Source organism: Mustelus asterias, chromosome 27, assembly GCF_964213995.1.
Source record: "Mustelus asterias chromosome 27, sMusAst1.hap1.1, whole genome shotgun sequence".
In the NCBI taxonomy this organism is placed as follows: domain Eukaryota; kingdom Metazoa; phylum Chordata; class Chondrichthyes; order Carcharhiniformes; family Triakidae; genus Mustelus; species Mustelus asterias.
In genome coordinates this window covers 32,998,576-33,011,985 of record NC_135827.1, presented here as the reverse complement: position 1 = coordinate 33,011,985, position 13,410 = coordinate 32,998,576, and positions in this window count along the sequence as shown.

Below are 13,410 nucleotides of genomic sequence, written 5' to 3'. Positions count from 1 at the left end.
TTTATTCTTTAGTACTCAGACTCTGACCTTTTCTTTATTACTCTTCTCTTTACCCCATCGTTCCTTTTAGAGTGAAGGGCAAGGCTGATAGAAGTAGGGAATCCTGGATGACTCAGGATATTGAGGTCCTAGTCAAGGAGAAGAATTATAGAATCCCTACAGTGCAGAAGAAGGCCATTCAGCCCATTGAGTCTGCACCAACCACAATCCTACCCAGACCCTATTCCCGTAACACCATATATTTACCCTGCCAATCCAACTGACACTAGGGGCAATTTAGAATGATGTGGAGATGCCGGCGTTGGACTGGGGTAAACACAGTAAGAAGTTTAACAACACCAGGTTAAAGTCCAACAGGTTTATTTGGTAGCAAAAGCCACACAAGCTTTCGAGGCTCTGAGCCCCTTCTTCAGGTGAGTGGGAATTCTGTTCACAAACAGAACTTATAAGACACAGACTCAATTTACATGAATAATGGTTGGAATGCGAATACTTACAACTAATCCAGTCTTTAAGAAACAAAACAATGGGAGTGGGGAGAGCAGACAATACACATCTTTTTAGCCTGTCTTGATGCTCTCCCCACTCCCATTGTTTTGTTTCTTAAAGACTGGATTAGTTGTAAGTATTCGCATTCCAACCATTATTCATGTAAATTGAGTCTGTGTCTTATAAGTTCTGTTTGTGAACAGAATTCCCACTCACCTGAAGAAGGGGCTCAGAGCCTCGAAAGCTTGTGTGGCTTTTGCTACCAAATAAACCTGTTGGACTTTAACCTGGTGTTGTTAAACTTCTTACTCAATTTAGAATGGCCAATCAACCTAACCCACACATCTTTGGACTGTGGGAGGAAACCGGAGCACCCGGAGGAAACCCACGCAGACATGGGCAGAATGTGCAAACTCCACACAGACAGTGACCTGAGGCTGGAATTAAAACCGGGACCCTAGCGCTGTGAGGCAGCAGTGCTAACCGATGTGCCACCATGCCCGCAACTAATGCAGCTAACCAGCACGTCTTTCGGACTGTGGGAAGAAACCAGAGCACCCGGAGGAAACCCACACAGACACGGGGAGAATGTGCAGACTCCGCATAGACAGTGACCCAAGCCGAGAATCGAACCAGAGCCCTTGGCACTGCGAGACAGCAGTGCTAACCACTGTGCCATTGTAGTGTCTTGTATAAGTTCAGCATAACCTCCTTGCTCTTGCACTCTATGCCGCTATTAATAAAGTCCAGGATACTGCATGCTTTATTAGTATAGTAACAGCAAAAACTGTGGTCCAAACAGTTTTGTTTGGTTGCAAAGTAATTCAGATATCCTGAGGAGCAGAGAAGGTGAGCGAAGATTTAATTGAAGTGAGATGGAGATATCTCAGGGGAAAAGGGAATGATTGTGTGAGCAGGCTTCTCCAACTCGAGAACTTTACTATATAACAGATGGATTGGATCTTGGTGGACTGCTGCAAAGAAGTACTTAGTTTATATAATACCATTCAGGTTTTCTGGAATTCCCTCATTATATAACAGCCAATTACTGTTGAAATGTAGTTCCTGGTGTACGGTTTCAGGAGTATACTTGTGCGATGTTGGAAGATGCACTTCAAATTATAACACACAGCTGAAAGGATGGTTCTATTGTCCATGAATACAAATAAGCCCCAAAGCACTGAACGGTAAAACCAACATAGCAATGGTTTCATTTCAGAATTGTCTCAGTATTGAATGTGATAGCTCACATATAACATCAAATCAAGATCAGAGGCAAAGTGGTATTGTCACTGGACCAGAGATCCAAGGTGTGCTTTGGGGATATGGGTTCAAATCCCACCTTGGCAAATGGCAAAATTGAAATTCAATAAAAATCTGTAATTAAAAAGTCTAATGATGACCAAGAAACCATTGTTGTAAAAATCCATCTGGTTCACTAATGTCCTTTAGGGAAGGAAATCTGCCGTCCTTACCTGGTCTGGCCGACATGTGACTTCAGATCCACAGCAATGTGGTTGACTCTTCAATGCCCTCTGAAATAGCCTAATGAGCCACTCAGTTCAAAGGCAATTAAGGATGGGCAATAAATGCTGGGCACAGCCAGCGAAGCCCACATCCCCTGAATGAATTAGAAAAAAATATATCTGCTTGAAATTGCTGACTTCTCAAGACAGAAGGAAAAAAACACCAATGGCTTCGGTATGACTTCCTGGCACTAGTCTAATGTTAAAATTGGCAAAAGCAATGACAAACTTGTGCCCGCGATCACATCTGATTCGTAGCCCAGACAAACAAGACAGCAGCAGAACAAAGAGGGACGAATGTTGATAAAAGGGAAAATGGTCATTTGTTGCACCAAATCTTCATACAATGCCCGATCTAAGTGAAAAAGCATGAATCCCATATAACAAAACACTGGCCAGTGCCAAGCTTGTCTTTATTTAATGAGATTTTCACCTTTGTGCATTTGAAACATTAACATGTAATCAGGATATCCTTCAGGTGAAACAGCAAAAGTTAAAGTTCACCCATTCATAAAAGCACAGTATTCTCTGAATTGCTATTGAATAAACGTCACTGTTCATGCATGAAAAACACTAAAAGAAATGGAAGTGAATTTTCAACAAACAAAACCCATGAGGATCTAAGTAAACTTGCTACCTCTCACAAAGTGTCACAAGGTGCAAACTAAATGAACTGTTTCCAAACAAGGCAGGCTGAAGGATACAAGGCAATGAATATTTGAGAATGCAGAGTAAGAAACCTCACAACACTAGGTTAAAGTCCAACAGGTTTATTTGGTAGCACCAGCTTTTGGAGTGCTGTCCCTAAGGGGCAGCGCTCCGAAAGATCGTGCTACCAAATAAACCTGTTGGACCTTAACCTGGTGTTGTGAGACTTCTTACTGTGCCCACCCCAGTCCAACGCCGGCATCTCCACATCATGAGAATGCAGTGGCAGAGTAGGGCAATGTGTAGACACAACAAACCCATGCAGTGAGAGAGAATGAATACTTTGATGGCACTTCAACAGTAAAGATGTCCTGGAATATGCTGCCTAATTAAAGTTTTGGAGGTGTCATTGCTGATCTCAAGTTTAAGTACATTTATCAGATAAACTGGTAGATGGGAGGAAATGAGTGTGATTCTCAGTGGAAGAGGGACTGTGATTAAACACACGGTCTGGAGGTGGCAGTGATCCACAGATGTAGAAGTCATACAGTCCAATGATTTGTAAATCCTTTGGACGAGTAGTCATTTCAGGTGCTTATTGGAGAAGAGATCTACAAAAGCGAATAGCGAAAGAACAAAAACCAATCACAACAAAAACTTATATTTCTATAGCACCTTTCACATAATTAAATATCCCAAGGTGCTTCACAGGAGCATTATTAAAATATGACATTGAACTTCGTAAGGACACGTTAAGTCAGATGACCAAACGCTTGGTCGAAGAGGTTACTGTAATGTCCTAATGGCACGGTGGCACAGTGGTTAGCACTGCTGACTCACAGTGCCAGGGGCCCGGGTTCGATTCCTGGCATGGGTCACTGTCAGTGTGGAGTCTGCACGTTCTCCCCGTGTCTGTGTGGGTTTCCTCCGGGTACTGCAGTTTCCTCCCACAGTCCAAAAGACGTGCTGGTTAAGTACATTGGCCATGCTAAAGTCTCCCTCAGTAAACCCAAACAGGCACTGGAGTGTGGCGACTAGGGAATTTTCACAGTAAATTGATTAGAGTGATAATGTAAGCCTACTTGTGACACTAATAAATAAACATTCAACTATGTTAGTTGTTGTGGATTTTAAACAAAAAGAAAAAAATGTGGTTTTCACATGTAGATTCAAAATAACAACAGATTTATTGTAGGAGATGTTGCCTGTGCAGAATAGAAAATGAAACTAAGCAGGAGTCTGTGAAACATCCTAATGACATCACCATCAAAACATGTGACGGGCCCTTAAAGCAATCAGGCAACCACTTAACTATATAATGTAGGTTTTAAGCAGTGAAGGAAAGTGAGGTAGAAAGGCAGAGAGGTGCCGGGAAAGTATTCCAGAGTTTGGAGCCAAGGCAACTGTGACCACCAATCACAGAGCAATTAAACTCAGGCGTTCTTGAGACCAGAGTTAGAGGAGCACAGGTTTTTCAGACGATTGTGGGGTTGGGTTTAATTTGCAACTAGTTTCCTCTTGGGCAGAAATTATTTGAAAGAGCTTCTCAGGTAGTCTTACTTCAGTGCTGTTCCCTGAGGCCCTGCCAAATTCTCCTTATGAATATACCATATTATTTCACCCAGTGCGGGTATTACAGATGTAGCACAGGAGTTCACTCTTTCCTGCTATTTAATTCTGCTTCCAGTTCTTCAATTTCCTTCAAGAAAGCTTTTTTCTTTGAGACAGACACCAAACTCTCCTGTTCTTTCTGCTCCACGTCAAACACTGCAGTGAGTTCCGTGGTTATATTATCAATCTTCTCTTCAATATCTTCCAGATCCAGTTCTGCTTTGGATTCAGAGCAATCTCTGCATGAACAAATATGATGTTAATTTTAACCGCAGCAATGCATTTCATTTTTAGTACATATTTGTGAAGTTAATTATCTTGTGAGACCTATAATTATGTCACAGGATAACAACATGAAAATTCTTATTATGTTTGTCTGAAATTACTTAATTCTAACAGCTGATCTTTCTCTACACCCTTGCTACGACTGTAACACTACGTTCTGCACCCTCTCCTTTCCTTCTTCCCTACACAGAAGATAGGAGCAGGAGGAGGCCATTTGGCCCTTCAAGCCTGCTCCGCCATTCATTACGATCATGGCTGATTGTCCAACTCAATAGCCTAATCCTGCTTTCTCCCCATAACCTTTGATCCCATTCATCCCAAGTGCTATATCCAGCCGCCTCTTGAATACATTCAATGTACATTCTGTCCTAAATGGTCTATCCTGAATCCTCAGACTGTGACCCCTGGTTCTGGACTCCCCCACCATCGGGAACATCCTCCCTGCATCTACCCTGTCTAGTCCTGTTAGAATTTTATAAGTCTCTATGAGATCCCCCCTCACTCGCCTGAACTCCAGTGAAAACAATCCTAACCTAGTCAATCTCTCCTCATACATCAGTCCCTCCATCCCCAGAATCAGTCTGGTAAACTTTCGCTGTACTCCCCGGACAGCAAGAATGTCCTTCCTCAGAAAAGGAGACCAAAACGGCACACAATACTCTAGGCGTCGCCTCACCAAGGCCCTGTATAATTGCAACAACACATCCCTGCTCCTGTACTCAAAACCTCTCGCAATGAAGGCCAACATGCCATTTGCCTTCTTTACCGCCTGCTGCCCCTGCATGCTTACCTTCAGCGACTGGTGCACAAAGACACCCAGGTCCCGCTGCACACGCCCCTCTCCCAATTTACAGCCATTCAGGTAGTAACTTGCCTTCTTGTTTTTGCTTGAATAACCTCACATTTACTCTATGAACGGTACGCTTTGTCTGTATAGAGCTCAAGCAACAATACTTTTCGCTGTAACCCAATACATGTGACAATAATAGAAATCATAGAATTCCTACAGTACAGAAAGAGGCCATTCGGCCCATCGAGTCTGCACCGACCACAATCCCACCCAGGCCCTACCCCCATATCCCTACACATTTTACCCGCTAATCCACGCATCCCAGGACACTAAGGGGCAATTTTAGCATGGCCAATCAACCTAACCCGCACATCTTTGGACTGCGGAAGGAAACCGGAGCACCCGGAGGAAACCCACGCAGACACGAGGAGAATGTGCAAACTCCATACAGACAGTGACCCAAGCCGGGAATCGAACCCAGGTCCCTGGAGCTGTGAAGCAGCAGTGCTAACCACTGTGCTACCGTGCCGCCCCATAAATCAAATCAAAAAAAGGACATCAGCAAGGGTGACGTCAAGTTGACCGGGATCGGATTCGATACATGGAATGTCCTGACTGCTGTCCGGAATGCCTGGACACAAGCACAGTAAGAAGTTTAACAACACCAGGTTAAAGTCCAACAGGTTTATTTGGTAGCAAAAGCCGCACAAGCTTTCGGAGCTCCAAGCCCCTTCTTCAGGTGAGTGGGAATTCTGTTCACAAACAGGGCATATAAAGACACAGACTCAATTTACATGAATAATGGTTGGAATGCGAATACTTACAGCTAATCAAGTCTTTAAGATACAAAACAACATGAGTGGAGAGAGCATCAAGACAGGCTAAAAAGATGTGTATTGTCTCCAGACAAGACAGCCAGTGAAACTCTGCAGGTCCAGGCAACTGTGGGGGTTACAAATAGTGTGACCTGAACCCGGTCACACTATTTGTAACCCCCACAGTGAGGTGCAGCGGATGCATTGATTTCAGTCAAACGCTCATTTTAATATTTCAATCAGCTCTGCGCTGATTTCTGGCGCGGGGCTGACGACAGCGGAAATCTGGCGGCCGGAGACGCGCAGAGGCCGTGGCACCCAGCCGGGGAGCCCACTCAATGGCCTCTGCTTATATCTCCCGGCCGGGAGAATTTCCCCCATGGTGTTTAATACAGACATCCTGGGCACAGTCCATTGTTTTCTGAGATGGACGGTTGGCTAACTGGGCCAGTTTTCCACCAGGTTCCTTCGAGGCTGCATGGTCCATTTTGTAATCCCATTTGGGTCTTCTGAACTACAGCTCTTAGCGAAGGTCAGGAAAATATAGCCCTTCAAATCTTGTTGCTCAGGATGCCACACAGTGTTACACCACTGATGTTCCAATAAGGTAGCATTTATCATAGCCATGGACTGAGAAATGTACTGTAGCAAGTGGTATCCCAGTGGGAATGGATAAAAGGGCAATTTAATTTCTTCAGATCTTTTATAGGTAGGCATGGATGAGGACGGCCTCAACCGGGATCTTGGGTTCATGTCACATTACATGTAACCCCCTCCATCTGGCCTGGGTTTGCAAAATCCTACTAACTGTCCTGGCTTGACACAATTCACACCTCTTTAACTTGTGATTATCCCTCTCTCCACTCGCATTGTCTGTACCTGTAAAGACTTGATTACCTGTGAGGTCTCGCATTCCAACCATTGTCTTGTAACTGTGTCTCTGTCTACATATGCCGTGTTTGTGAACCCACCTTTCCACTCACCCGAGGTTGGAGCAGAGCTCTGAAAGCTCGTGATTCCAAATAAACCTGTTGGACTTTAACCTGGTGTTGTGAGACTTCTTACTGTGCCCCACCCCAGCCCAACCCCACACCAGATCTTTTAAACAGCCGTTGCTGGTTTATGGTTTATTCGGTATCACAAAACACTGTGATGCAGAGGAATCCCACACAGCGAAATATCGCAACAATTTATGTTTACATTGTACTAAATTATTTGTTGTAAGAATACCCACTGAATAAAGAAATGCTGAATGTTTACCTGTACAGCTTAATATTAATGACCGAACACTTTATACAGTGATTTCATAGGGTGTGTACAGCTTTAAAGGAACAGGACAGAGTGTCAGCGAGTGCAGTAACACCTTACCCATTGTTATCCTGTTTTTCTCTCTGGCCCTGCAGATGTTCAATTATGTTTTCAGCTCGCTGCTGTTTCACGGGTGTTATGGTTGTGTTGTTTCTCCCAGCTCCTGTGTGCTGCTGCAGGTCCTGGAAAATACGCTTGATTGTACATTTAGCAAGCCACACATTCCCTCATTGGAGACGCTGACATATAAATCCAACACGAGTGCCGTCAGATTAATTTACAAAAGTTTTCAGGAGGCTCCCTTCTGCACGATAATCATTTGCTGTTGCCCCCGTAAATACTATTGCCTCTGTGAAGCTTTTGATTCTTGGAATTCAAATGCGAAAAAGATATTCCCCAGTCCGCCACGCTAATCACAGAACAGCATCTCATGTTCTCAATTAATACGTTAGAAAACACAAAAAGACTACAAAGGATGGCCACTCGAGGAGCACCTGACTTCTCTTGTGGATTGAAATGTTCCCGTCTCTTTAAAACTAATTCAAGAGGGTAATTTCAAATTGAATGGGTCCTTCAAATACAAGGACCCCAGCTGTCTCAAACTCTCAAGATATTAAAATTATCACTCAAATTAATGTGTGTTGTACGGTGGCACAGGGGTTAGCACTGCTGCCTCACAGCACCAGGGACCGGGTCCGATTCCTGGCTGTGTAAAGTCTGCACGTTCTCCCCGTGTCTGCGTGGGGTTTCCTCCGGGTACTTCGGTTTCCTCCCATGGTTCGAAAGACGTGTTGGTTAGGTTATTGGCCATGCTAAATTCTCCCTCAGTGTACCCCAACAGGCACCGGAGTGTGGCAACTGGGAATTTTCACAGCAATTTCATTGCAGTGTTAACATCAGCCTATTTATGACACTAATAATCAAACTAAAAGATATATAATCAACCTGGTCACCCACCTTATTTGGGGTAAGGACTTTGGACTTGTAATAGGTCAGTCACATGGTGAGACAGCACAAGTCAGGAGTGTGGAATATTCTCCCACTTGTTTGGATGAGTGCAGCTCCAACAACACTCAAGAACACCACCCAGGACAAAACAGCACCCCTTCCACAAACATTCGCCACCTCCACCACCAGCATATAGTAACCATCTACAAGACGCACAGCGGGAACTCATCAAGGCTCCTTAGACAGAACCTTCCAAACTCATTACTACTAGCATCTTGAAGGAGAAGGGCAGCAGATACCTGGAAACACTGTCACCTGGATGTTCACCTTCAAGTCACTCACCATCATGACTTCCTTTAGTTCCTTTATTGGTTCGTTTAATTTAGTTCTTTTACTGTCACTGGGTCAAAATCCTGGAACTCCCTTTCCAACAGCACTGTGGGTGTACCTACACCTCATGGACAGCAGTAGTTCAAGAAGGCAGTTCTCAACCCCCTTCTCAAGGGCAATTAGGGTGCGCAATAAGTACTGGCTTTGCGAGTGACACCCACATCCCACAAATGGCTAAAAATAATGATTAGAAGTCTTGCAGCTTGCTGAGAATCGTCTGCTTAAATGACCTTCACTTCAACTAAAAGCATCCATTAATCTAAGAAACTACAGGCCTGCCATGAAAGAGAGAGAGAGACCGAGACAATTATGCTTTGCTATTGTATTTTATTTTTCTTCAGCTGTATCCATTTGTATGAGTGTTGGTTTGCGAGTTTTTAAGCCTCCTGGACTAGTGTGGGATAATAAATAAACTCTATTTTTAAACTCACAAAAAAGCTTGCTGCTGGAATTATTCAAACTGGGACAAGCATTCTGCTGTAATATACACACTTCACATATAAAACCCACTGGCCATAGACAGTAAGAAAACGCAAACCTTTTCTGTGACAAATTGTTTATTTAACTGCTAACAGGGATATTTGTGGGATCTTGCGATGTGAAAAATATCTGCCACCCTAATGGACGGTGCATTTCTAAATAATTCCTAACATATAAAGGACTTTATAATGTTTCTGAGATGAGGGATTCTCTTTAAATACAAATCTTTCTTCCTTTACTCTGAATTCTTTAGACGATTGTGGAGTTCGGAATTTCTCTAAAGGAAGGGTGCAGTCAAACAAGTCTAGCCGTTGAACGAATGTAATTTGGAATGAAAAAAAAAAGACCATTACCTCTGCAAATAATGCCAAGGTTTTCGGATCCTTCAGCTTAACGTTCAGTAAATCCGAAATTGCGTCAGTATAGATTTCTGGGTGCAGATCTTTTTGGAATAACTTGTCCATTGTGGAAGCCCTTGGCTCAATTGCATTGCTGGAAGGAAGAATCCGGAATCTGATGAAGAACATGTCTTCAAACAAGGCCTTTAATGCCTGAAATTAGAACAGAATAGACAGCTTGTAATGACCGCAATGAGCCCCATGAGGTTGGCCTCTTAGAGTATGAGCTCCTTGATTGAGGTAATGATTGCCTGCCCAATCAGGGAGCCTAACCTGTGCATATATTTCGGAGTGTCAGGTCGACTGACACTTAGGATTCTGACTTTGTACCTGAAGCGTAGTGGTATTGTCACTGGACTAGTAATCCAGAGAGCCAGGGTAATGCTCTGGGGACCCGGGTTCGAATCCCACCATGGCATTTTGAAATTTGAATTCAATAAAAATCTGGAATTAAAAGTCTAATGATGAACATGAAACCATTGTCGATTGTAGTTAAAAACCCATTTGGTTCACTAATGTCCTTTAGGGGAGGAAATCTTTTGCCCTTACCTGGTCTGGCCTACATGCAACTCCAAAGCCACAGCAATGTGGTTGACTCTCAACTGCCCTCTGAAATGGCCTAGCGAGCCACTCAGTTCAAGGGATGGGCAATAAATGGCTGGCGTTGGCAGCAACGCTCACATCCCATGAACAAACTTTTTAAAGTTTGTAAATAAAGGGAAACTGGTGACGGGACATCGGCCTCGTAGGAGTTATTTCACTGCTGTTTTCAGATTTGGCAATTAAGTGGTTGCCATTACTCTCGAGTGCGTGTTTAGTCTGTGCGGAATTTAATTATGTCATTACAATACTGTACAACATTACCTGGTGAAAGAGCCTGAGAAACAGAGGATTGGAATCATCGCTTAGCTCGTCCGCTGCCAGGTGAGACAAACAGTGGACCAGGAGGAGAGAGAAGTCACCCACAGAAGCCAGTCGTTGCCGTCGAATAAATAGCGCTTTCCCAGAATGCTGCAGTAAAAAAGCTTTGCGCATTATTGAATGGCCCTTAAAGCTACAATATCAAATTTAAAACTGTTTCCACTTTGTATGAAACTGACGACAAACGGACAGAACATTTATTTTCTTTGTGCTCATAGTTTGTAAGGCTAACCAGTCTGGGACCCAATTTGGACTGAGTGATCACTGGAAGAAGAAGAAAATGTTCAGCGTTACCTTCGAGTCAGCCTCAGAACAAGTGATCCTGCGGCAGCAACATGGCTGCTTCTCATATTTCTACACCAACCATTCATAATCAGCCAATCTGTGCGAAGGTGCCAATTTGAGGACCCAGCCCACAGCGCAATGATCTCTGCCAAGGGCGGCACAGTGACACAGTGGTTAGCACTGCTGCCCCACAGCTCCAGGGACCCAGGTTCAATTTCGGCCTTGGGTGACTGTCTGTGTGGAGTTTGCACATTTTCCCTGTGTTTGCGTGGGTTTCCTCCCGGGTGCTCCGGTTCCTCCCCCAGACCAAAGAGATGCAGGTTAGGTTAATTGGCCATGCTAAATTTGACTCTTAGTGTCCCAAGACAGACAGGTTTGGGGGATTAACAGAGTAAATACGCAGGGTTACAGGGTAAGCCTGGGTAAGAGACAGTGCAGACTCGATGGGCCGAATGGCCCCCTTCTGCACTGTAGGGATTCTATGATTCTTTGCATATCAATAGATAGTTCAAATGGCACCTTGCAATCAGCAATAAAGGAAGACTGGTTTGTGTTTTTCTGTGTTAGATTGAAACTCTGGTCTTAGCACCGTACTCATACTGGCAAAAAATGTATTCTCTCCATTTAGAAAAATGTTAACTACTGTAATCCTGCCTGTCAGACAAGTTTCATCATTATACAGGGATTGCTCCAAGCAGCAACTTTGATGACAGATGGGTTTTGCCAGGTATTTACAGATAGGAGTACTTTTTATTTTAATTATTATTCTGGGGAGAGGGCTTACTCGAAATAAATGTACTTCTTGCATGACAAGAGAATCTTCTTGAAGCATTTCTCTACACCCTAGCTATGACTGTAACACTACATTCTGCACTCTCTCCTTTCCTTGTTGATGAACGGTATGCTTTGTCTGTATAGCGCGCAAGAAACAATACTTTTCACTGTATACTAATACATGTGACAATAATAAATCAAATCAAAATCGAAATGATGCATTCACATTTGCTGGGTTGGCTTACGTATATCGATTGTGGCTTGGAGCATTTGTGGGCCCCGACTCTGATGGAATTTTATCTTCCAGTTCTCTGGTGCTGAACCCGTTGGAAATTTTTGGGGTCAGTTGGAAATAACTTCAATTCTCCAAGGAGCAGTGGGTGCTGGAGTCACTATGCCCACCTGTCCCATCTCCATGCCCACCTGTCCCATCTCCATGCCCACCTGTCCCATCTCCATGCCCATCTGTCCCATCTCCATGCCCACCTGTCCCATCTCCATGCCCACCTGTACCATCTCCATGCCCACCTGTCCCATCTCCATGCCCACCTGTCCCATCTCCATGCCCACCTGTCCCATCTCCATGCCCACCTGTCCCATCTCCATGCCCACCTGTCCCATCTCCATGCCCACCTGTCCCACGGCACCACAAACTCTGCTGTCTGACCACCATTGAATAGAATTGGCCCAGGTCCACTCCCCGACATCTGAAACATGCACATTAGCAGCAAGAACATACAGTTCTGCCATCTGGGGTGAATGCTGATCCTCCATATGGACACAAGTCCATCCCAACAACCTGGTCCACATGGGTTCACCTGGAGGTTGGTGCAGAGTCGGCAAATTGGCCTCCACCTGAGTGAGGGGCAGACTTTTCTGTTTTTTCTCAAAGTGTTAACTAGGGTGGGAAAGTTGGGTGTCGCCCGCCCGCCGACTGCACTGCCAGATTTTGCTGCCAAATTTATAAACACTTTGAAAACAAAACCCAGGAGGCGAGCGCCATGATGTCATGATGGTCGGGTGGATTCGAACCACCCTACAAACACGGAACAGCCCCAACCCCCTCCACAGGGAACCCACCCACCTCGAACATGAAACCCTCCCATCGACACGGAACCCATCCATCATGGACATGGACTCCCCCTCCCCCGTGGACATGGACTCCCCCTCCCCCGTGGACATGGACTCCCCCTCCCCCGTGGACATGGACTCCCCCCCCCCCGTGGACATGGACACCCCCCCCCCCGTGGACATGGACTCCCCCCCCCCCCCGTGGACATGGACTCCCCCTTCCCCGTGGACATGGACTCCCCCTCCCCCGTGGACATGGACTCCCCCTCCCCTGTGGACATGGACTCCCCCTCCCCCCTGGACATGGACTCCCCCTCCCCCGTGGACATGGATTCCCCCTCCCCCGTGGACATGGACTCCCCCTCCCCCGTGGACATGGACTCCTCCTCCCCCGTGGACATGGACTCCCCCTCCTCCCTGGACATGGACTCCCCCTCCCCCCTGGACATGGACTCCCCCGTGGACATGGATTCCCCCTCCCCCGTGGACATGGACTCCCCCTCCCCCGTGGACATGGACTCCCCCTCCCCCGTGGACATGGATTCCCCCTCCCCCGTGGACATGGACTCCCCCTCCCCCGTGGACATGGACTCCCCCTCCCCCGTGGACATGGACTCCCCCTCCCCCGTGGACATGGATTCCACCCCAGACATGGAACCCTCCACCTCTCC